The following is a 23,226-nucleotide window of genomic DNA, read 5'->3' as shown; positions in this document are numbered from 1 at the left end:
AAGCAATTCTCCTGCCTCAGCCTCCCTAGTAGCTGAGATTACAGATGCCTGCCACCACGCCCAGCTAATTTTTGCATTTTTAGTAGAGACAGTGTTTTGTCATGTTGGCCAGGCTGGTCTCGAACTCCTGACCTCAGGTGATCTGCTCGCCTCAGCTTCCCAAAGTGTTAGGATTACAGGCGTGAGCCATTGAGCCTAGCCTTACTCTTAACTCTTAACCTTAATTCTATCTTATTTCTAAGCCCATTTTCCCTATATTCTTTTCCTACATTTTTTCTGAGATCTCTAGATTCTTCCTGTCTTCCTTGCATGTTTAATTTTGCAGGCAATTCCAGGAAGGAAATTGGTAGACTCACGGTCCATGGAACCTAAGAATCTGCTATCCGGAGCCTTCTGCCCCCAAACACTTCATGCACTCAGTGAGTCCCACTGAAGAAGAGATGGGTGGTAGAACTGAACAACTGGTGTCGAGAAGAGGTAGCCATAGATCACGGACATGACCAAAAGAAACTTTATTTTTTGGTCTTCTGGTAACTCCGCTGCCGAAGGATCGTGTACGCTTTGGTTTGAGCAAAAAGCAATCAACAATTGGACAGGAGAAGAATGGCATTGAAGCAGATTTCCAGCAACAAGTGCTTTGGGGGATTGCAGAAAGTTTTTGAACATGTCAATGTTGAACTGAACTGCAAAATGAAATTTGCTGTCTACTTACCACCAAAGGCAGAAACTGGAAAGTGCCCTGCACTGAATTGGCTTTCAAGTTTAATTTGCACAGAACAGAATTTTATATCAAAATCTGGTTATCATCAAGCTGCTTCAGAACATGGTCTTTTTGTCATTGCTCCAGACACCAGCCCTCGTGGCTGCAATGTTAAAGGAGAAGATGAGAGCTGGGACTTTGGCACTGGTGCTGGATTTTATGCTGATGCCACAGAAGATCCTTGGAAAACCAACTATAGAATGTACTCTTACATCACAGAGGAGCTCCCCCAACTCATAAATGCCAATTTTCCAGTGGATCCCCAAAAGACATCTATTTTTGGTCACTCCATGGGAGGCCATGGAGCTCTGATCTGTGCTTTGAAAAATCCTGGAAAATACAAATCTGTGTCAGCATTTGCTCCAATTTGCAACCCTGTACTCTGTCCCTGGGGCAAAAAAGCCTTTAGTGGATATTTGGGAAAAGATCAAAGTAAATGGAAGGCATATGATGCTCCCCATCTTGTGAAATCCTATCCAGGTTCTCAGCTGGACATACTAATTGATCAAGGAAAAGATGACCAGTTTCTTTTAGATGAACAGTTACCCCCTGATAGCTTCATAGCTGCCTGTACAGAAAGGAAAATCCCAGTTGTTTTTCGATTACAAGAGGGTTATGATCATAGCTACTACTTCATTGCAACCTTTATTACTGATCACATCAGGCATCATGCCAAATACCTGAATGCATGAAAACTCCAAATAAGAGAATCTCTTCAGGATTATAAAAGTTGTAAAATACAACTGTATTGCTGAGCAAAAAAATTTCAAAACATTGGATTTTATAATGCTAAAATCCAATTTTTAGGCTTTATATCTTTATTCAGATGTGATTCTATAGTTGAATCACATCTGAATAAAGATATAAAACCTAAAAAGAAATCTGAATAAAGATCTAAAACCTAAAAAAAAAAACACTTTATTTTCAAGTAAGTTTCCAAGCCATTGTGTCTTCACCCGATTTTCTTGTGGGTGTGCATAATGCTGATGATGTACAGTCTAACCATTAAGCGATCCATTATAATATATTAAATTTAAATGACCATTAAAATGCCCTGCAGTTTTAAAATAAAACCATTAAAATTTATATCTAATGTTGATCAGAAAAATGCTAAGTGAGTAATAATAATGTAAGCTAACAATTTCGGGGAGTTTACTATATGTCCAGCACTATTCTAGGTGCTTTGCATATATTATGGAATTTAGTTATTATCACAATCTAATGGGGAGGTTTAGTTATTTCTCCATTTACAATGAGGGAACTGAGGTAGAGAGGGGAGTTAAGTAAGCTGCCAGAGTTCGTGCAGCAAGTAGGTAGTGGGGGTGGGTTTCAAGTATTAGGAGTTTGGCTCCAGAGTCTGCCACCTTAAATCCATGCAGCCTCTCCAAAAATTAATAAAAAAGATTTTCTTTTGAGATGTAGTCTCACCTTGTCGCCCAGGCTGGAGGGCAATGGCGTGATCTCAGCTCACTGCAACCTCCACCCCCAGGGTTCAAGCGATTTGCCTGCGTCAGCCTCCTGAGTAGCTGAATTTTGGTATGGTGTTATAAATGCAATGCTAACAAATTAATTTGTTATGCATAACTATTCAGCAGCATATCATGATGTAGGTACCAAATAAGCTACTGCATTTTTAATTTTATTGAATAACAAAATCCATGTTTCTATAACCAGTGTTCACAGTTCGAAGTTCATACTACACAGTTTCTTCGCTCAGCCAGCCTCCGTGGTTCACATTTTATAATTACTAAAATTAATAAATAAAAAGTATTGGTTAATGACCACATCTTTGTTTCTCAAAAAAAGCTTAAAACAAAACTCCAGCATTTCTGATTCCAGATGTTTTCTTTCTTCCTGGTCACAAAACCATGCTCTAGGACATGCTCAGTATATTGTTCAACTTCTGGACAGGGCAAAGATCTTTCTCCTGAGTATTGGAAGACTTGTAACTTTAAATGACTGCGCAGAGGTATAGAATTACGCCTGAGGGATTTAGTATAGTTTTAAGGAAGACTAGTGAGGTATCCTTAAGACTAAAAGCTAAATTATATTTGGTGTTTCGTATGTACTAGGAACTGTTCTAAGTTTTATGTATTTAGTAGCTCTTTAAATTCTCTAAAAATTCTACGAAATAGGAAACAGTGTTATCCTCATTTTACAGATGTGGAAATTGAGGCTAGAAGTAATTATCCCAAGGTAATATAAGAATGGCAAAGTCAGGACAAGCATCGGTACATAGTCTTTGCTCCAACTGTGTGTGCTGCTTCACTATGCTACATGACACTTTCTGTGGTCGGAAAAACTTTTTAGTCCAGAACATTTAGTTAAGCAGGTGGCCAAAGTTAGATCTCAGAATCTGGGAGTCTTTATTCTCTGGAGTAACTTTCAGCCTCCCGGTATCATCCACTGCCAAGCAACCAGCATTTTATACAATCTTCCAGGAGATTCTGAATATTAAAACGTGAAACTTTGCATTTGGTAAAATTTTAAAAGTCTAATTTTCCTCCGTCTTATAGTGAATCACAGGTTGATAGACTACTGATATTCCCAGGTGTTTTTCATCAGTTTTATTGCAATTAAGGAGTCCATGGTAAAGTGTTCAGATTCAGAAAGTGTCTTTAAATCAAATGTCACTCCTATGGGAAATATTCACAAGCACACATCTTCGATTTTGATAAAAGAGACGTAGGCTTCAGTGGGGTGCAGTGGGAATGAACCAGTGTAATCCATAAAGACTCCATGCTTGATACCCTAAAAGTAGCCATCCTTTCAGTGAGGAGAAGCAACTCCCTCTACCTTCTTACTTTATTCTGTCTCTCAATTTCATCTAGCTGTTAACTCACCCTACTCCTAATCTTTAATCTTGTTCTAGCACGGGGGTGGGAAAAGTCATCTTTGTTAGTAGAAAGTCCCAAAACCCCACAACAACGGGAGTTCTGTGAACAATTTGAGGAACTGGGAATTCTTGGAAAGATGGGAAAAAAAAGTAGGACGTTTTTAGGATGAATAAGATGCAACCATTTACCTGGTTTCAAGTTAGTGGGTGAGGAGAAAAAAAGTTTTTAAGCTAAAAAAGCAGATTAGTTAAAAATGGATGTAAAAAGATAAAATGTACAGAACAATCATGAGGAAAATAGGAGACATATTACAGGAGGGTGATTAAATATAAAAACTACGGAAAAATGAGAAAAGAGGATAAAAGTACAACACAAAGATTCAAAAGAAGGAAGATTTTCAATCATAGGCATCTAGTGTTTAAAAGTTGATTTCTGTATGTGCAGGAGAGCTAGATGACTGAGGACTGTATAGTATGTATGACACCCTCTGTTATAAAGATTCTCATTCTATTTAGTTGGCCACAGAAGCAGAATTAATGGGCTTGCTGCACCTCTGAGACACGCTTTGTCTCATTCATATTTGGACAAAAGCTAGAAAAAAAGTGTTGGCAAGGACTTCTTAGAGCTTCGTGCTTTCTGTGGGTTTGTGCAGGTTAAGAAGACTGTCTCTGGGGTCTCACACAGAAACCTGGGTGAAAGCAGCTACTGGGAATTTGGCCAAGACCAAGGTTTATAAGGTTCCAGGGAGGTTACCAAGAAACTTCTCATTTATAGACCTCTATTGGTGTTATTTGATACTATTTTATTGAGGTTCTTATTTGAGTGTTATTTGTGATGAGTTATAAAGTATATATTTCATATATGAATTTACATCTAAGTAAATTCATCCTTATATAAGCAAAGCTCACTAACCCAGAACATTTCTCTTGTCCTTGGCTAGTTTATGATACTATTTGTGTTAGTTATTTCATTCTGCTAACTATAGACTGGGAGGCTTAAACAACAGAAAAGAATTTCCTCTCAATTCTGGTGGCTGGAACTCTGAGATCAGGGTGCCTGCATGGTTGAGGGCTGCTGAGGGCTCTCTTCCTGGCTCGTAGATGACTGCCATCTCTCTCTGGTGTCTCTTATCATAAAAACATTAATTCCAACATGATGGACCCCTTATGACCGAACCTAAACCTAATTATCTCCCAAAGGGCTTCATCTTCAAATGCCATCATACTGGCAGTTAAGATTTCACCATATAAATTTGGAGGAACATAATTTCAGTCCATAGCTCTATTCTTAGGAGTGTTATCTCCCTCCCTGCCCTATCATGTCCATAAACCTTACTGAAGTAAGATACAGTAGTTATTCACTATTATATTATTTGAAATGGTAGGACTACAAACAGACCCCAGGACAATGTTTTCTTTAAACCAAGAAACATTTATAGAATTAAAAAGTGATGAGTGAGTTCTGCCATGTCAACAAGAGTCCAAGCAGTATTTGCCTTCTAATTTATCTCAAAACATTTTTTTCTTTTTATTCTGTGCTAACAAGAATAAAAATATAGTTTTTATAATTTCTTTTATGGTTTACACAGAACAGGATAGAGAAACTGAGGAGGGAAGATCTCATGAGAATTCATTCACTATCACAAGAACAACATGGGAGAAATTTGCCCCATGGTCCAGTCACCTCCCGCTGGACACCTTCTCCAATTTGACATGAGATTTGGGTGGGGACACAAATCCAAACTATTATCAACTATCTCAAGTGTTTTAAAAAACTTAATATAACATTGTTTATTGCATATTTAAGGGCACTAGTGATAGCTGAGATGGAAAAGTTAAATATGAATGCTTATCTTTTCTCCATCCTTTTCCACTGAAACAATATTAATGCTGTGAACTTAGTTTTTCCAACATCTAGCTGAAAGTAATTAAAGAGCCACATGGAATACAGTGTACTTAGAGAAATGGGGTTGGGCAAAAACTGAAGGATAAGCATTGCATGTACTGTTCACTCTTCCTGGAATACTTTGGTCTATCTGGAATATTCTGTATCTTCTCCCCTTTCAGTCAGAATTAATCGCTATCTTTTCTGTTTTTTGGGGCCTAATAAAATTGTGAATTATTGAATTTATTTTATTTTTTAAAATATGAAGTCTGTGTCTAGTATATACATTTCTTTATTATCTATTAAATAAGAGTTGTTAATTTTGTCATTTAAAGCCTCCACATTTTTATTTTTTGTATACTGTTGATTCTTATGGGCATATTATTCTCAAATTATAATACTATATTTATTAATATTTTCATATATTTCTATGAGTTTGTCAACATATAGCTATGCTGTTGTGGTCATAAAAGTTTGTCTGCTATATACTCTGTTCTATCCCATTGTAAATAGCATATAACTTATTTTAAAAACCAGATAAACTCTGTATTTTAATGTATCACTTTAACATGCTTTTTTTTTTTGGTGATTATCACCTCTATCATCTCCCTATGTTAAAATCATCTGAATTTTTATTCCAGAATTTGATTCCTAATTTATTTATTTATACTATACTTCTTCAAGTATTGAAATTAAACCGGGCTTCTTGGTTTCTTGGCTCACCACTTTTTCTGCTAGCTTGCTTCTTCCTACTGCTTGGGCTCTTTTTCTCCTGTGTTATACTTGAGTGATTTTCTCAGAGAACTATTCTGACTTGTTACACATTTCAAACAGTTGCTATTTTGAATATCGATTTAGCTAAGCATTTTAGGTTCAAAAACAGAGTTTTTTTTTTTAATGATAACATCAAAGATACAGCACTGTTATCTTCTACCTAGCAGTATTGCAAAGAAGATAATTTCTTGTTCATCTGATTTGTGGGGTGTTTCTTGTAGTTAACCAGTTCTTTTCCCTCCCAAATCTTGCAGGATTTTCTTTTTGTCTTTGAATTTCTAAAACTTCAGTATGGTGGCCTAGGTGTTTATTTATTTTTTATTTATTTATTGAGACTGAGTTTCGCTCTTGTCACCCAGGCTGGAGTGCAGTGACACAATCTTGGTTCACTGCAACCTCCACCTCCTGGGTTCAAGTGATTCTTCTGCCTCAGACTCCCGAGTAGCTGGGATTACAGGCATGTGCCACTACACTGGCTAATTTTGTATTTTTAGTAGCGACGAAGTTTCTTCGTGTTGGTCAGGCTGGTCTCAAACTTCTGACCTCGAGTGATCCACCTGCCTCAGCATCCCAAAGTGCTGGGATTACAGGAATGAGCCACTGCACCCGCCTATTTTTTTTTTTTTCTTTTTTTTTGAGACAGAGTTTCGCTCTTGTTACCCAGGCTGGAGTGCAATGGTGCAATCTCGGCTCACTGCAACCTCTGCCTCCTGGGTTCAAGCAATTCTCCTGCCTCAGCCTCCCGAGTAGCTGGGACTACAGGCATGGGCCACCATGCCCAGCTAATTTTTGTATTTTTAGTAGAGACGGGGTTTCACCGTGTTGACCAGGATGGTCTCGATCTCTTGACCTTGTGATCCACCGGCCTCGGCCTCCCAAAGTGCTGGGATTATAAGTGTGAGCAACCGCGCCCAGTCCCTATTTTCATCCATCTTTCTTGGGGCTTTAACACCTTTCACTTGTTCAATTAGATTCCAAGTTTTCTTCTTTAGTTTTTATGATTTCTTTTTCATTTCTCCCATTCCATTCTCTTTGCTCTTTTTAGAATTCCTATCAAATTGATGTTGGAATTTCTTTTACTTGTCTGTTGCCCTTTCTCTCATTATCTCTATTTCTTTGATCTTTAGTGCTATGTTCTGGGAGATATCCTCGGTTCCATTCCCCAGCTCACAGATTTAGCGCTGTACCCATTCTCTATTCAATCCATTTATAGAGGGTTTTGTTTTTGTTTTTCCATTTTAACGACCTTAGTTTGCATTTTCACTATCTTTAGTTGATATCTTATCTATGCAGAATTCTATACTAGAAGTTTATTTTCTTTATTGTATCTCTTTTTTGTTATTGTTTCCTTTCTTTGCTTTTCTGTGAAGTCTTTGTTTTGATTTTCCTAAAATTATTAGTAATTTTGTTGTTTTATGAATATGTTTTGAGTACCCTGCCCATCTCAGTATGGGTTCTAGTTATATTTAATCATAAACTACTTTTGTGATTTTGGATGGAAGATAAACATATTTCAGGTTTTGTAGACAGCTTTCAGACCTCTTTCCTGGTTTTCTTGAGCTACTGCAGATTTATTATTTTAAATATAAATATATTTTTTATTTCATGGCATTTTAGGCAGAAGAGCAATTGGACATACATGTTTCTTCTTTCATATTGCTCCAATCCTCTTGTCATACTTGGAAATTGTTACAATAAAGTTTTTTTATTCCTTCTGTTACTGTGTTCATAGATAGGTATCAATATAGAAATTGTTAAGAGAGACGGATATTATTTTTCTTTGATTTCATGGTATTTTAGGCAAAAGAAGAGGTGGAGATGTATGTTTCTTTCTGCCATATCAGTCCAATCTTCTCATATTTTTAAATGGTGAAAATAATGACTATCATGTTCTTTCTTGTCTGGATTATAAGCTCTCAAAGGTGTAGATTAGTTCTTATTCTTCTTTGTATTTAGTACATGTCTTTGCCATGATGTCTGTTTGGTAAGCTTTTGCTGAATTGAAGCAAGGTAAACTGAATATTAAAGATAAAAGTTTTCTAAGCACCAGAAACTTGGTTTCTTAACTCTAGGCTAAGCATGAGTCACCAAAGGGTCAGAAAGAAGAACTATGAAGTGTTAACTTTTCATAAATAGTACAATGGTGAAATCAATTAAATATTCAAAAGTAATTATGTATTTTAATTCAAGGGTAGAACTTTTTATACTTGTTTTAGAGTGTCTTAATATGTTAAATTTTCCTCAAAGGTCTTTCTCACTGAAATAAAACAAAAGTCACTAAAATTACGTCTCAGTTTATAATCATTTGAACTCTTTCCACTAGATCCAGCCATCAATAATTTCATGGGTGAAAGAAGAAAAAAATCAAATCAAAACCTCTGTTCTCTTCCTTTTAAATCTTCTGGTTTGATTTACTGCTATACCAATCTGAATGAATTTTAGATAATCACAGGAAAAATGGAAGCAACTCAACATTCATATGGAAAATTTCTTCTGAAATACAGCAATAAATAAAAGAAAGCCTCCTTTTAGTGAATACCTACTCTGGTATATTTTTATTATATAGTAGAGTTATTTAAACTCAGAAAAGTTTACCTAACATTCATGAGGATGGCCAGTATCAAAATAAACAGAAGAAAATAATAAGTGTTTGCAACGAAGTGAAGAAGTTGTAGTCTTTGTGCATTGCTGGTGGGAATGTAAAATGGTGCAGCTAATGTGGAAAACAGTATGGCGATTCCTCAAAAAACTAAAAATAAAATTACTAACACAATCCGACAATTACACTTCTGAATATATACCCCAAATAATTAAAAACAGGGACTCAAACTGGTATTTGTACACCCATGTTCATTGCTGCATTATTCACAATAGCCAATAAGTGTTCATGGATTAACAAAATGTGGTACACACATAGAATGGAGTATCACTCACCTTTAAAAAGCAAGGACATTCTGGCACATGCTACAGCATGCATGAACATTTTGCTAAGTGAAATAAGCCAGTCACAAAAAGACAAACTGCATGATTTCACTTATGTGAGGATTACTTGAGCCCAGGAGTTCAAGGCCAGCCCGGAAGACATGGTGAAAAACCTGTCTCTACAAAAAATAAAATAAATAAATTAGCCAGGTATAGTGAAGCACACCTGAGGTCCTAGCTACTCAGGAGGTGGGAGAATTGTTTGGGCAGACGAGGATGTGGCTGCAGTAAGGAACCAAATTCATATACAAAATGAGAAGTATAATTGATGAAGCTGAGGGGATGAGGGAATGGGAAGTTGTTTGAAAGGTGTAGAGTTTCAGTTGGAGCAGGTGATAAAGGTCTGGATATTGATAGTGGAGATGGTTGCAGAACAAGTTATGGATTGAATGCCACAGATCTGTATGCTTAAAAAATGTTAATATGGTAAATTCTGTGTAATCTATATTTTGCCAAAAAGGTCCAGTGCATGACTTTAATCTGTAATGGTTACAGAACAAGGTTTGTATTGAGTGCCACGATCTATACCCTTAAAAATTGTTAAAATGGTAAATTCTGTGTAATGTATATTTTGCCACAATTTTAAAAAAGACCAAAGAAATTTAAATAATGTTCTTAAGTTCTTTTTTTGATAAGTAGAAAAGTGAGAATTTCGACCCAGGTACATGTTCATTCATTCAATCAGCAAATTTTATTAAGTTCCTAAGATATGCCAGGTATCACGCTAGTGCTGGGATATATCAGAGAACCAAAGAAAGATCCCTGGTCACATGTAGCTTAAATTCAAGTTGAAGGAGAGAAACAATAAACCAAAATAATTAAAATGTAAATTATGTGGTCTGCGGGAGGCTGATAAATGTTAATGATAAAAGGAAAATTGAAACAAGGTAAAAGAAATTAGAATTGCTGGTATAACTGACTTCTAAACCCAAGCTTCAACCAGAAACCTATGTTATCTATCAGGATATAATATTTAAGAACAAAAATGAAAGAGTGTTATTTACCAGGTTTCTTTACTTTGGATGTGTTTTTGTTTTGGCTGTTTTCTCTTTTCCTGCAAGTACTTTGTTAACAAAGTAAAAATAAGGAATGTTTTATTTCTTTAAGAATCAGAACAGAGCTCTTTAGAATAATGCCTGAAATAATATTTCTTCTCTAAGAACACCTCAACATATAAATTATTGTCCTTCTTACAATCCTGGGAAATAAAAGACACTTGGGAGCTTGGAAAAGACACCTTAATTGGGTAGAACGCTCTGGGTCAATATAAGAATTCTCAGATTTTAAAATATAGACATTAATGTATCTTTATTTAAATTCCTGGATCAGGATTTTACCAGTTGTATGGTCTTGAGAAAGACAGACTTTCTTATAAGCAAAATGAATACTAAAAATGAGCTCCATGGCAGGTGCAGTAGCTTACACCTGTAATCCCAGCACTTTGGGAGGCCAAGGTGGCAGGATTGCTTGAGCCCAGGAGTTCAAGACTGCCCCAGGAAAAATAGTGGCGACAATACCTCTACAAAAAGTAAAATTAATAATTATCAGGCAAGGTGAAACATGCCTGTGGTCCCAGCTACTCAGAAGGCTGAGGTGGGAGGATAGTCTGATCCTGGGAGATCGAGGCTGCAATGGGTCATGATCACACTGCCGTAATCTAGCCTGGGCTGCAGAATAAGATTCTGCCTCAGCAACAACAATAATAAAAATCAATTCTACTCACTTTATAGGGCTGTTGTACTTAATAGTAGAGAAGCAGTTTATTTCTTAAGCATTACATAAAGATGAATTAATCTGTAGTAATAATATAATGATCTAAGCTTCTTTTCACTGAATATGATGGACTGATTTTGGAAGACCGATAGTTGCCCTAAATGCATCCTGAAACCTTAAACATTCTCATGTCACAAGGGAGGAAAGAACAAACTTTTTCCTGCCCAAGTGCCAATGAATACACAGTAGCTCTAACCTCATGTAATCTCTGGTGTGGAGTGAAGAATTGCCAGTGGGAACATCAGAATCACAAAGTTCTTACAAGCAGCCATTTTCTGCAGATGTCCTAAAATAGTCCTGATTTCAGCACTTTTTTTTTCTTCTTGGAAAGTAAATCATTTTTTTTCTTCCATAATTGTGTAAGTTCACTAAGAGGTGGAAATTGATGCATTACTTACAGCCAGCTGGTGAATTCACTGCCAGTGTAACAGAGCTCTAATTTACTCACCAAGTGAAAATGTTCAAGTCAGATTTGAATTATGTCACTCATTGATGTGTAAATGTGTACAAAAGTATGCATTAATACACTGCCTTGTCTCGTATGGGAACCAAGTGTGACTAGCCTAGGAGGAAGTGACTGCTGGTCTGCAAGAGTGAGAATTCAATTCATGATGCAGCTTTTTAGAAAGATTAATGCAGTATGTTTATATATTGTATCCATTACACTGTGTTACAATTATATGTGTAGTTGTCTAACTCCCTCCTCCTTTTATACTGTGAGAGTCTGAAAGTCTTAGGCTGTTGTCCCTATTGTTAGGGGAATACTTGCCACATTGGTGGTGTGGCATTGCAGCTGGAATCATTTCCTGATTCAATGTTGAAAGCCTGAGTGGTCCATAATTTGTAGTGCGACCCAGGCAACACTCGATGAGGAAGGAGCCCTGCTTGTGAGACAATCTGAGAAAGGCTTGGTACTCAGCAAATGCCTGGTTCCAGGCAAGAAGACAAGGGTTCAGGACATGGCTACTCTCTGCATATGGCTGGAGCACAGCCTCAAAACAATATTGGTTTTTCATGTAGCAAATTGTTAGTTATGTCGACTACCAATCAGAAACCAACATCAATGGAAGGAAATTTTAGACTTAAAGGCCTACATACTATGATGCCGCTAATAAGGAAAGAAATCAAAGCATGAAATTCAATGGAATGAAATAGGAAAAAATTGAGAAAAAGAAGAATTAAACAACATGTTAAGGAAGAAACTGATTCAAATAGAACAGTGCAAGCAAACACAGGAGGGAGGATAAATGTCAATAGGGAATTAGAAAATTTCAGCACTAAAAGTACTGGAGTATTCTAGGACATTGTCTCATAAATTATAAGACATCATATGGTTTTTCTAAATGTTTACATTGAAACACAACAGAGAGATGTGACAGTGGTCTGGGCTTAAGAGATCAATTTAGGAGCGACCAGCCTCCAGGTTCTCCCCTCTGGTATCCTTCTTACATACTTTTAGTAGTCTCTCCAAAACATGGATCTAATCACGTCATTGCCTGTATACAAAAACCTTCAGTGAATCCCCAGGATATGAAAAATAAAATAAAGTTTAAATACTTCAACATAAGCATTCAAATACCAAAGTTTGGCTCTTTCTAAATGTGTCCATCCAATTTTCCCACCTCTGACTTTCCACACAGCCACGGTGTCAGTCCGTGTACTCATTTGACTGCAAACACGCTTAGCAAAATCCTTTAGACTTTCGCTCAGGCTGTTTTCTCAGTCTAGATTGCATTTTCCTGTAAACATCAAGTTCTGAAATCCAATTTCTCTATAAAGGCCCTTTAAAAATCTTTGTTGCTCCAAAAAGATTTTCTACATTTTCCGAGGTGAATTTCTTCCTTATTACAGTGTTTGTACTCTATTGGTGTAACATTGCTAGTGTCATTTAGACACACGTTCATTTCTGCAACCAGACTATGGGCCTTCAGAGGGCGGAAGCTCCATATTCCCTACACTCTTAAATTTAGCAAATAGCCTTTACTCAAAAAATGTTTTTGGCACTAATCTGAACATAAATTAAACATGGTTTAACCCCTCCCTTGTATGCATCTTTTTATTACTATTAAAATCAATTCTTACTATGATGTTTGATTTAATTTTAAAAAACTTCTTTTCCAACCATAAAAAAAAGCCCAAGAATTTTTCCTCTATACTGGGTCTTTAATAATTGATTATTTGCCATGCAGCTATTTGCAAAGTAAAAACATATTCATTTATCAACTTATTTATAAGCATTTTTACTCAATCTTTGAAGAATCAGAAAAGCATATTAAAGATATATTCTGCATTGTTTGGTGACTTTCAAATATGCAGAAGGAAGAGTCTGGCTTCTCTAAGAATTCTTTTGTGACAGTAAAGTAATCGATCACCATGAGGAAGAGGCTCTGAATAATAGCATGGAGGAGAATACGGTTCCAAGTTCTATGGTGAATCTACCCACCAGAATCAAGCTGAAGGAAAGTAAGAACATTTAATGTTCATAAAATTATAAGGGATAATAGCATACATAATTAACAAATTAATTTAACAAATGACTCTAGAAACCTGGGCTGTTCTTACATGAGAGGGGAGATGGGAGGATGGGGGCGACAACCTCATAGCTTTTCTCTTCATGGTAGAAAAACTAAAAGTACTTTTGTAAAACAAGAAACCCCAAACCCAGCATTTTCAATAGGGTAGAATTGTGACAGAACTTTTAGATTTAGAGAAGAACCAGAATTTCTATACAGCTGCAGTGTCATAGATACAGGAAGAAGAGTTAGGCAGAGATTAAAGCTTTCGTGAACTTACAGATTATATTAAGATGTTTGGATAATTTTGATCGCAGGATTTTGCCTAACACATCATACCATATGCCTAGGTCGACTTAATTAAAATTCTTCATGAATATTGTTTGAATGACTATTTCTATTCAATTAATATATTATTTGTTTAAGGATAACTGGGATGTTGGGTATTTTGGTGTTTTAAAATTTTTTTCACTGTTATAAACATCACAATGGTAAACATCTTTGTAAAGTTTTGTTTCTCTTGTCTGTCTCTGAGTTTTTCCTAGAAGAGGCACTTTTAAGGTAAAACTAGAAACATATTAGAATCAAAGAAGCCAGACATAATTGTGGCCCCATTCCAGATTCTCATTTTTCTTTAGATATGAAAAATGTGGGATTGCTACAACAGCCTGTTAATTAATCTCCCAGCGTCCAGGCTCGCACCCCTCCAATCCACTCCCTGTATTAAGCCAAAGTAAACTTTCTAAAATATAAATCTGATCACGTCCTCCCTACTAAAGCTCGTACAATGACTCCTCAATGTGTCATGTGTGAACTAGTGAACTATCCAAATTCAAGAACATGTTAAGACTTTTAATATATATTACTGAATTGCTTACAGGAACGTTGCAGCAATTCATACTCCAACAAGCAGCATACAAGATATGGATCTTATGCCGTTACCAACATACGGTATTCTCATCTGTCATACATATTGCAGTGATCTGTTGTTGTCTGTCTTTCCCTTTAATTTACAAACTACTTACAATCCGGAATGTTGCCCTATTCATCTTTGAGTCCTAACACCAGAGCTGAGATAGTGAACAATGAACAAATATTACCTAACGTAAGTACTTCATTTGTATGTAGGATTTAAAATTCCTTTACCTTTTGCCCTGTTGGGATTTAAGGAGAGGCAAGGTCAAGGCCAGGAGTTGAGAGGTCAAACAGAGGTTCAAGTGTCAGACATGAAAACAAAGGTCAAGGTAAGTAATGCAAAAGCCATAGTTCAGAGTATCTGACAAAAGTTGGTCTGTTATAGATTATTTTATTATTGTTTTTAAGTTCCCTTCAATATATCCGGTATACTAAGTAATATGTAGTTACTTGACTAAAAAAGCTCAGGTAGGAAAATTAGGTGATATAGCCCCATCTCACTCAGTTATGCTCTTTTGAGGAAAGCCTTCCTATTGGAACTAACTGAACAGTTTTATATGCAAGGCAAGCCCTGAGCAGGGACAGTTCGTTCACTCTTCAGAGAAGCCTCATGGGTGTGCATCCTAACTCTAGCAGAGTGCCCTGCAAACTTGAAGATGCATACAAATCATTGGGGAATCTTGTTAAAACACTAGATTCTGATACAGAAACCCTGGCTTGGGTTATGGTATTCTGCATTACTAACAAGCTCTCAGGTGATGAGGCTGATACATGGACCACACTTTGAGTAGGAATACTCTAGCATATTTTCTGCTTTTTCATCTACATCATGAGAATTTTGCTACTTTCCTCAAAATATTGTTAAACTTAAATATCAAGAATCTAAGCAATGTACCTGGTTATTATTTAAGTACTCCACGGATGGTTGTTGTAGAAGCACCTTTTCATCCCTTCTAGTGGGTCTTAAACTTGGCTACATGTTAAAAGCACCTGGAAAGCCTTTAAAACCTACTCATGGATGCCAGGGTTCCATTCAGACCAATCAAATACGAATATATTGGGAAGCAGACCAGGCATGGGTATTTTTATAAAGCTTCTCAGGTGACTTTTTTCTCATATAAGGAGATTGCATTGGTGATTAATTGCAAGTGCACCTGAATTCTGAGTTTGAGGCTCCAGGTCCTCCTTTTGGATGACACACCAGAGAGACACTAGGTCTTTAAGATAAGTGCAGGGCAGCACCTTGTGGAAATCCATTCTACTCTTTGGGCATATGTAGTGGTTGCCAATCCAGCAAAGCATCAGAAACCAGACTTGCCTCTGGACATCTGTACATCTCGCATTTGTATATCTGCAGATTCCCAAGAACCACCAGTGGGTAGGCAAGGCTCTGAAATCTGGATGTTGCTGTATTAATGCTTTTAAATATTTCGCAGTGATTCTGATGCCCCCTAAGTTTGAAACCACAGCACACATACCAGCTAGAGAAAAGGGAAATTCATCACATACGTACTATGACAGTAACTCTGCTAACAAACAAAGATCTAGTTATATCTTTAATGCCTCAGAAAATAGCCAATTCACTGAAATACATAAGTTCTTTGGTCTCAAATCTTCACAAAATAATTATATAATTAATAGATTAATCACTTTTTACCTGATTTGGAGTTTCTGCCAGTAGTATTTTGACCAGAGTTCAGCCTCTCTAAGAAACACTTAAACCTCCTTGACTGTGACTTTGGCTTCACTGTGCCTCGAGTTTCCCAAGCTCTGTATGTATTAATGGAACTCATAGGAAAAGACTCAATAAGTGTTCTGTTGTGCTTTAACTATAAAGCACCCTTTAAATAGCTTTCTCTTTTATGGGAATATTCAACTGAAGTGTCTTGGGATGGCCAAACACAATTATTTACAGAGGAGTATATTGCTTCAGAAAGGATAAACCACCAAAAGCAGGGTCCTTGACCTAAGAGGCTTAGGCTTTAAGATGGGGTAAACAAACGTAAGATAACTGTAAAACAGAGTCAGTCTCAAGGCTGGAGAGCCAGCAGCCCTGGAGGCTGTGCAGAAGCAGAGTGGAATTATTCACTTCCCGCACCTCACAAAATAAACCGACTTCTAGAAAACCCTGGTTACTTTCAGACCCATGAAAAGTTTAGAACTTGACGTTTTTAGTTTTAGGCTATTATAGGGAAAGTTGAAAAATAAAACATTCAATGCAGCGTGTGGTTGTTCTAGCTTCGGTTAACATTATATACATGAGATTTATCACTATCGAGGTTAGGTTTGCTACTAACTTACTTTTAAAGATTTTACTGAGTAGATTGTTGTATGATACCAAGACTTTTCCATTGGTCCACTTAATGGTTATTTATTTTTATTTTTATTTATTTTGGTTAGGGTAAGAGATTTAATTTTATTTATTTATTTTTACTAATGTCACCCAGTATAATACACTAAATAAATTTGACAGGAGCTGATGAAATGCTTGGCAGTCTTAATTTTATTTGTGATTAGTCTTCCAGAGAATTCTGCCTTTGGCTCCATAATGTTAGTATAGGAAAGAAAATATAGTCAAATCCCTAAGTGCTATTTGGTCATTAATAGTTTAATGTGTGTTTATTTTTTTCTTCCAGCTTTTTATTTCAGAAAATAAATCCTGGATTATGTTCTCAAAGGAATTAGAATTATTTTGTGTATCTTTTTCTTAAAACCCTGTAGGCAATTTTTCCCCCTAGTGGTTTTTATAAAGGTTTAACAACTGGCAGCCCTGGAATCTGATGACCTCTTTCTTTCCTTTGACTAGATAAGGTAGCACAGCTGCTTGGTAACTTTTCCCACAGAGGCTGCCAATGGTCGGGGGGATGAGGTGTCCCTCTGTAATTCGATCTCCACATAGGATCAGACCTGGTCCTTGTCAGGGTTGAAATTGTGTGCTATATTAAGTTACATTTAGTGTTTTCTGTCCTACTCCTTGAACTACTGTTTTCAGAGACCATCCAACCTACAGAACTTCCTTCAGTCCATTGGGGAGCCAAGTTATAGCAGTACGCATGGTTGTTCAGTCAACAGGCTGTCTGGAGCCAGCTTCTTTAGAACCCACTGGTGATGTTTCTGGCAAAACGATTCAAATTTCCAGTGAAATCTCACCACATAAGGAAAGTTAATAATCTTTGGTGAGAAATGACTTGGGCTATGAACCTGCAGGGCAGGAAATTGCGAAGTGGTCAGGCAGAATTTAGAGATGAGCAGTTTGGTTTTGGTGCATTGCTTTTACTTAGCCTGCCCTAACCTTACATCATCTTTTGTGTCTGCATTTATAACTTCTTGTACCCCCGCTGTTATCCTCTAGTACACTGATGTTCAAATCCAGGTGTCCATGAGGCTCATTGCTGGGCTTATCCACAGAGAGTCTGATTCAGAAGTTTGGTGCCAGGTCTCAGAGGCTACATTTATAACAAATACTCCATGTGCTCCTGATTCAGGTGGTCTCAGAAGCACGCTTTGAGAAAAGTATTGTTAACAAAATGTGCTATCACTCAGTCAACATTTGTTAAGAGGAATGTATACATCATAGATTGCTCATATTTTATTGTGTCAACCTACCCTTAAAAAGTAAAATTTTATTGGGAGATATACATATAGAGAAAAATCTATTCCAAGATACCTATGCAAAACAGTGGTATAGATTGTAAATGCTTGATGAGTTAATAAAAGGGGTAGTTACTATTAGCAGCTGTGGTCATGGAAATCTGCCCAATGCTTTAATTTCTTCACTTTCAGAAAAGCGGTTTTTGAAACAGCAAATTTTAAGTAGGAGGGAACTGGGGATTTGCCTACAATTCCAGCTGATGGTAGAAATAAATTTTTTAGAGACCTCATTTATGAAAGCAGCATGCATTAAACATATGTTATGTGAGAGGCGTGTTTTGTTTTTTTCATTTTTAAGGCCACCTCATATCTACTCTAGTCAGAATTTAAGTCCTCCGCATTCTTCAACTATTCTAAAGCCGTAGAACATGTTTAGTAGGTTTGAAAAGAAAAAAGGCATTCCCTACAATTTGACCCAAAGAAAACACTGGAGCGCTTTAAAAAGTCAATTCACTCTTACAAAATCGAATGAGGGATTTAAAACATTTTAAGATGGCTCAATTTATTATAGCCACTACTGTGCTGCTGCTGTGGCTGCGGCTGCTGGTCACAGTGGGCAGGGGGTGTATTTTTGCTACTGAAGTGTAGAAACATGGATTGGAACATGATACAATCTTTCTTATGTCAAAATAGAATAATAGAAAGATTCAAAGACTGTGTGAATCAGGTGATGATAGCTTCTAATACCAAAGCTAGCATTCACTTTGATGTTAAATAAATTAATTAATCTTTGTGTCTCAGTCTTTTGTAAAATGGAGGCATTACTATCTTGAGGATTTACGGGAAGGTAAATAAAAGTAATGGTAGAAGTCCTGGCAAATTAAGGAATATTTTTGTATATAAATCATTATTTAAAAAACATGTACACACACGTACACACATTTGTTTTTTCCTTCCTACAAATCTGCATGGCAACATATGTGATGAAATTAAACCTCTTGCAATGGAGCTTTGTATTCTCTGATGCACTTCTCTCCTGCCTCTGTTATCACTCTTGGCAGTGCAAGAATTGGTTTCAAAATCCTAAGCCAAATTAATGCAAACCTAATTGGGCTTCCATAGTATTATATTAAAGTTAAAATATATAATTTTAGCAATGACGGACTAATAAGTGACAATGTTATCAAAGTGCTTACTATTTTTCTAGTGATTTCTCAGTATTAAGTGACATTATTATTGGTTTTAATCAAACAACAAGAAAAATTGCTAAACTTCAAAAACACTATTTTTTATCCATCAACAAATTTCTTTGAGATACTTCTCTAAAGGAAGTATTTTAGTTTTCTATGACCTGGAATTTCTATTGCAAATTAAAGGATCTGTGTTATTAGCGTAGCCATTTACAGTTGAGCCGTGGACATTTTAAACTGAGATACAGACTTTGTTGCTTTTTACAGAAACATTGAACATCTACTATGTGTAATACTCTGTACTTGGTAATGTAGGGGACACAGAAATATCTAAATATATATTTTTCTTTTTTAAATACGTATTTTATTGCATTTTAGGTTTTGGGGTACATGTAAAGTTAAATATAGTTAAAGAAAAAAATGTACTTTGAGAGAAACACTGATAAAGAGAAACAGGAGTGAAAGAAATAATAAAAGTAAATGAATAGATTGCCTAAGATTGAAAACGAGTAGAGCCAAGATGCAAAATTAACTGTAGATTCTCTCTTTATTGTTCTACCCTGCTCCTCTGTATCATTAAGTTTAATTGCAAAAAGGAACCACAAGATATACTTGTTTATTTTCTAGTTACAGATTGCTTTTTGCTGATAGTTTCATACTTTACACTATTAAAAGAAGAAAATAAGGTATTTGAAATGTTTCACTCTATTAAGAAATAGCTTAAATGACTGAACCAGCATAGTGTATAATCAGAACCTATTCCTGACCTTGCCCCTTCCTTCCTATCTTTGTTCATTTTAGCATCATCCCACTACACTCCAGCCTCCATCATTAGCAATCCATGCAAGTAGTAGACTCATCTATGGCTTCTATGTAAGCTCAGTGTTTATGGATTAAAATTGTTCCTCATCCAAGGGACTTTTTACTTATCTAAACTAATTATATAAGCTGCCATGTTTTCTTTCAACAGTGTAACACATATTGTCTTTTGTTGATTAGAAAAAGAAAGCGGCCCAAAGCATTTATACCTCTTTAGCTTGTACTGTTTGGAAGTTTGAGCATGACATGTGATAGGATGCTAGGGAATCCTTGATACCATTTCTCCCTCTGGAGCACATGTGATGGAGCAACAAGACAGGGTATTATTTCCTTGCTGGAATCACATAAGGCCTAGTCAGCCAAGGCAATTTCACAGTGCCTGACCAAAACACCTTGGCTGCTGCTCCCATGCAGGGAGACTTTTTGGCTGAGAAGGATGACTTGAGTTAGTGATTGCTGAATGCCCTATATTTGGCATTATACTGTTCATGTAAACAGGGAGAACAGAGCAGACATTCATGACTGTAGCTTTACTGACTGAGAGATTTTGGTGAGTAAACATCTACCTTGTTAACTCCATCGGGCTTTTTTTTTTTTTCATTTTAGGTCAGTATCTTTCACCTGCTCATTTTGAAGTTCTAGTTGATGTTGACAGTTCTTTGATATTTGTTGATAAAATACCACACAGAAAATTTCTTTCTGAATTACTCTGTTGTGTGGATTCAGAAGTACCCCTTTAGCACAGTATTTCTCTATGATTACTTCTTGTATTTAATTGAGTTTTTTTTCACCCAGGTAATTTCTTACAATTGTGTTCCAGATTCTCCATATTCATTTAGAATTTGTTGATTTTTTAGCACAGTGCTGAATGTAGAACACGCATTCATTAATGTTTAAATGGATTGATTGACTAATTGAGTTTAATTGCCATTGGCTGTCACAATGGAAGTAATGAACAGGTATTTACAATTGACAAATTAGCTCCATTTGTAAAAGCATGGTGCTGTTGCTTCCTGGGAAAGATTGGGGATTGGTTCCTAGAAAGGCCAATTTGATGTATGAATGTTAGCTATTGTGTTCAACCAATCTCTTCTTTTTTTTTTTTTATTTTTATTTTTTAAATTTTTTATTGCATTTTAGGTTTGGGGGTACATGTGCAGAACATGCAAGACAGTTGCATAGGTACACACATGGCAGTGTGTTTTGCTTCCTTTCTCCCCTTCACCCACATTTGGCATTTCTCCCCAGGCTATCCCTCCCCACCTCCCCCTCCCACTGGCCCTCCCCATTTGCCCCCAATAGACCCCAGTGTTTAGTACTCTCCTCTCTGTGTCCATGTGTTCTCATTTTTCATCACGCACCTATGAGTGAGAATATGCGGTGTTTCGTTTTCTGTTCTTGTGTTAGTTTGCTGAGGATGATGTTCTCCAGATTCATCCATGTCCCTACAAATGACACAAACTCATTATTTCTGATTGCTGCATAATATTCCATGGTGTATATGTGCCACATTTTTCCAATCCAGTCTATCATCAATGGGCATTTGGGTTGATTCCAAGTCTTTGCTATTGTAAACAGTGCTGCAATGAACATTTATGTACATGTGTCCTTATAGTAGAACAACTTATAGTCTTTTGGATATATACCCAGTAATGGGATTGCTGGGTCAAATGGAATTTCTATTTCTAAGGCCTTGAGGAATCGCCACACTGTCTTCCACAGTGGTTGAACTAATTTACACTCCCACCAACAGTGTAAAAGTGTTCCTTTTTCTCCACATCCTCTCCAGCATCTGTTGTCTCCAGATTTTTTAATGATCACCATTCTAACTGGAGTGAGATGGTATCTCAATGTGGTTTTGATTTGCATCTCTCTGATGACCAGTGACGATGAGCATTTTTTCATATGATTGTTGGCCTCATATACGTCTTCTTTCGTAAAGTGTCTGTTCATATCCTTTGCGCAATTTTGAATGGGCTTGTTTGTTTTTTTCCTGTAAATCTGTTTGAGTTCTTTGTAAATTCTGGATATCAGCCCTTTGTCAGATGGGTAAACTGCAAAAATTTTTTCCCATTCTGTTGGTTGCCGATTCACTCTATTGACTGTTTCTTTTGCTGTGCAGAAGCTGTGGAGTTTGATTAGGTCCCATTTGTCTATTTTGGCTTTTGTTGCCAATGCTTTTGGTGTTTTGTTCATGAAGTCCTTGCCTACTCCTATGTCCTGGATAGTTTTGCCTAGATTTCCTTCTAGGGTTTTTATGGTGCCAGGTCTTATGTTTAAGTCTTTAATCCATCTGGAGTTAATTTTAGTGTAAGGTGTCAGGAAGGGGTCCAGTTTCTGCTTTCTGTACATGGCTAGCCAGTTTTCCCAACACCATTTGTTGAACAGGGAATCCTTTCCCCATTGCTTGTTTTTGACAGGTTTATCAAAGATTGTATGGTTCATGGTTAGGAAGAATTAATATCGTAAAAATGGCTATACTGCCCGAAGTAATTTACAGAATCAATGCTATACCCATCAAGCTACCATTGACTTTCTTCACAGAACTGGAGAAAACCACCACGAACTTCATATGGAACCAAAAGAGAGCCCGCATAGCCAAGTCAATTCTAAGCAAAAAGAACACAGCGGGGGGCATCACACTACCGGATTTCAAACTATACTACAAGGCTACAGTAATCAAAACAGCATGGTACTGGTACCAAAACAGAGATATAGACCAATGGAACAGAACAGAGGCAACAGAGGCAACACAACATATCTACAACCAATCTCTTCTTAAAATTGTGAACCTAATCTCAAGAAAAAACCTGTAATGAAATCAGCAGCAAAAAGCAACAGCCCAAGGTTATGTCCCCAAATGATGGTTCAGGAATGAACTTAACAAATTACATATTTGAAAGCAAGTAGAATAATAAAATAAATTTCTTTATCTCCCTGCTGTCTTCACCCCTACCAAATTTTTTCTTCTTTATTCAAAAATAATGATTGAGTCCCTCCATGAGCCAGACAGACACAGTACTAACGGGAAGAGCTATAAAGGCAAAAGAGGCATGCCCTGACTGTTTGCATTTCAGTGGAAGAGTCAGACAAGAAACATTATAATCAGATCCCTATGCAATGTCATTGGAACATACAATCCAGGGTCAACTGACTGGAGGAGGTGGGAGGAGTTAATAAAGTAAGAA

At 36.7% G+C, this 23,226-nt stretch overlaps 1 long non-coding RNA gene and 1 pseudogene across 1 annotated transcript; both read left to right on the top strand.

Annotated features, from left to right (window-relative positions):
• The first annotated feature begins 588 nt into the window (after positions 1-588).
• On the top strand, positions 589-1,517 carry LOC100398821 (esterase D pseudogene; annotated as a pseudogene).
• An 18,912-nt stretch (positions 1,518-20,429) lies between these two features.
• Positions 20,430-22,979, top strand: LOC128931680 (uncharacterized). Its single transcript, XR_008480407.1, has 2 exons — positions 20,430-20,588; positions 22,583-22,979. It is a non-coding gene; the product is annotated as an uncharacterized LOC128931680 (long non-coding RNA).
• The last annotated feature ends 247 nt before the right edge of the window (positions 22,980-23,226 follow it).

This window comes from Callithrix jacchus, chromosome 4 (assembly GCF_049354715.1).
Source record: "Callithrix jacchus isolate 240 chromosome 4, calJac240_pri, whole genome shotgun sequence".
NCBI lineage: Eukaryota > Metazoa > Chordata > Mammalia > Primates > Cebidae > Callithrix > Callithrix jacchus.
The sequence above is the reverse complement of the archived record's forward strand: the minus strand, read 5'-3'. Positions and strand labels throughout refer to the sequence as shown.